This window comes from Psammomys obesus, unplaced genomic scaffold (assembly GCF_907164565.1).
Source record: "Psammomys obesus unplaced genomic scaffold, mPsaObe1.curated_primary_1811, whole genome shotgun sequence".
Lineage (NCBI taxonomy): Eukaryota > Metazoa > Chordata > Mammalia > Rodentia > Muridae > Psammomys > Psammomys obesus.
In genome coordinates, this window is record NW_026585895.1 from 24,950,599 (window position 1) to 24,953,847 (window position 3,249).

The 3,249-nt window shown below is 45.3% G+C and overlaps 1 pseudogene; it reads right to left on the reverse strand.

The window, feature by feature from the left end:
- Window positions 1–2,010: 2,010 nt before the first annotated feature.
- Window positions 2,011–2,126, reverse strand: LOC129671823 (U2 spliceosomal RNA; annotated as a pseudogene).
- Window positions 2,127–3,249: the final 1,123 nt, after the last annotated feature.

Sequence of the window (3,249 nt, forward strand, 5' to 3'; positions counted from 1 at the left end):
TTACACCTTGTGCCTTTTTCTAAGATGTTGACAACACTGAAGAGTGCATGTGTGTACCTAGACACACACACACACACACACACACACACACACACACACACACACACACGCACTGCTTTAAGAATAGAGTATATAACAGGGAAAATTGAATGTATCCAACAACGTAGTCCTATCTGTCAGAACATTTTCAGAATTCTACTTAACTTTCTGTCTCTGTTCCAGTTACGAGCTACTCCCATCAAGGGCTCTCCAGCCAGAATCAGTCGCTGTCGGCCATGGCCCTTGCCACACCAGGGAGCTTGTCTTCTTGGCCCCTCACTCGGGAGCTATTACTCTGTGCTAGTTGCTAATGAAGAGCAACCTCTCGCCTCCACCTCTTCCCCATCTTGCCAGACCATTTGGAATTCTAATCCTGTCCTGGATGCTCGCCTCCCGAGCTGACGATGGGTGTCATCTGCTAGCAGCGTGCTATCATCTGTCAGCCCTAGCAGCTTATTTTCTGTTCTACCCATGTAAATCATTGATGAGATATCAAAGGATCTGCCTCAGAATGGCATCCGGAGGACAGTTTCTAACAACTCCCACTTTGACATGGCTCTCATTGATAATGGACTCACAAAACCACCCACCCCACAGCTGCCTTTTCCCCCCTGTGTTTTTAGAGCGTCGTGGAGGAATACAATTGTAAGCCTTGTGGGGCCAAATGGCAATGGAAAGGTTTAAGAGAAAACGAATTATCCAGTTGCCCATTTTTCCGCCAGGCATTTCGCACGTGTTAAATCATGGAGCCTCCCACACCTCTCGAAGGCAGCATGGTACAGACCGAGGTTGGCCACAGGTCCTGAGGTTGGACCCACTCACGCGGAACTTCAACTCCATCACTTTCAAACGATGAACTTGGCAAGGGACTGAGTGTCTGCGCCTTGGTTTTAGAACAAGGTTCATTTCAGAAGGCCATTTGGAAGACTCCAGTGCGTGAAAAGTCCTTACCCTGGGCCTGATACACACTGAAGCCTTGCCAGACCTGGCTGCTAGTAGCACATACAAAAGTAAAGGAGGCTGGGGCTACAGAGAAGGTTAGGAGTGAAGAACAGAGTTCTGTTCCTAGCACCCACACCCAGTTCCCAAGGACTCAATGATTTCTACAGACCCCCAAGAAAACACACACAAAGTGGGGGTTGGAGGGAGAATATTGTTAACATTTTATTTGTGTGTTATTTGTATGGGTTTTGGTGTTTTGGCTGCATGTATGTCTGGGCAGCATTTGCATGCAATGCCCACAGAGGTCAGAAGAGGATGGTGGTTGCAGTAAGACTAGAGTTCCAGGCAGCTGTAAGCCACCCTGTAGGTCCTCTGTTCTTAGATACAGCGACATATCCCCAAATAAATAAAAAATAAAGGGGAGGAAGGCAGGGTTGGTATGCGGTAGAATCTAAACCAGAGGCCTGGAGATATCTGGCTTGGAATTTTAAACTCTTTTCCTATTTCTTTTCTTTTTTTTTTTTTTTTTTTTGAATTTTATTTTTTTCTTATCAGTTACATTTTATTAACTCTGTATCCCAACCGTGTCCCGATCCCTCATTCCCTCCCAGTCCCTCTCTCCTTCCCTCATCTCCACCGTGCCCCTTGCCAAGTCCACTGATAGGGGGGACCTCCTCCCCATTCATCTGATCCTGTTTTATCAGGTATCTTCAGGACTGGCTGCAAAGCTCTCCTCTGTGGCCTAACAGGACTGCTCCTCCCTTGGGGGGTGGGGAGGCCAAAGAGCCAGTCATTGAGTTCCTGTTAGAAATAGTCCTTGTTCCCCTCACTATGGGAAACCAATTGGTTACTGAGCTACCACAGGCTACATCTGAGCAGAGGTTCTAGGTTACATTCATACATGGTCCTTGGTTGCATGTCAGTCTCAGAAAAGACCCTGTGCCCAGATATATTTGGTCCTTGTGGAGCTCCTATCCTTTCCTCATCAGACTAACTCCCCTTCTTTTTTCTGATTCCCTGTACTCTGCCAAAGGCAGCTCCAAAAATCCATTTAATATATTGTCCTCAGATAGAGGACATATCAGGTATTAAACTGATAAGAACAGATACTACACTTGATCTTAGCCAAAAGGCCGAGAAGCGATTCTTTTCCTATTTCTTAAGCAGTCTTTGTGTATACACGTGTTCATGCAAGATACACATGAACACACATAACACGCATAAGCGCAAGTCCCTAAGACTGAACCAGGGGCCCCAGCTTATAAACATGCAGTTGATCAGCCATTGGTCAGCCACGTACGTGCCTGACAAACTATAGCACAGGCCATTAATTACATACAGCACACATCTTCACAGACTTCACGTGAAAATGACCCTCAAAATGAGCAACTCATCCCATTGCAAGTAAATGTAATTGAAGGGAATGTTTCTTCGTTGAGGGATGTTTACATTTTATAAGGAAAAAAAAAAACACTCAACCTGTGTTTCAAATGAAAATCATAAACGATTAGGTTTTAAAGGCCTCTGCGACTGATTAATAATGAGGGACTTTTAAAATGTTGTTTCTGGTTTTGTGGAATTCTATTGGTTTATTCGTTTGGGAAAGGTTTTTGTTTGTTCATCATAGTTTGAGGTACGCCGGGACAAACTGACTATGTAGAGTAGGTTAGACTCTGCATCGAGGGCATCTGCCTGCCTCTGCCTACTGAGGACAGAGGTGAAAGGCCTGGGCCAACACGCCTGGATGTTCCTGCTTTTTTCAACTGTATTTCTCTTAACGAGGCAAGTCTCAAGCGCCTAAAGAAGAAAACACAGACAACCTTGTCAAATGTAGGGGAGAGCTGGCCTGTCGCTAAATGCCAGGGATGGTCACTGTGAATGAATACTGTTCTCTCAGTGGTGTCCTTCCATGCCACATGTCTCCATGTGGGCTTTTTCCACAGACTCCTTTCCTCATCAGAAACAGCAGGTCATCGGCTTCTCCCACGTCATTGTTTAATAAGTTACTATCTGTAAGACCTGCAAGAAAAAAAAAAATTAAAGACTGTCATAAATAACAAATCCCCTAGTGATGGACATGTAGGTGGATTCTATCTGTTCTGTGACTATTATAAATAAAACCGTCACGAAGAGCCTTGTATCGCGCTGTTGCATAATGCTCTCGCTCTGCACAAATCCTTCCTATCCCTGACAGATGGCTGGCCAGCCTCTGTTTGATCACTTCCAGTAACAGGGGGCTCACTTCTTTGCCAGACAGCTCATTCCATT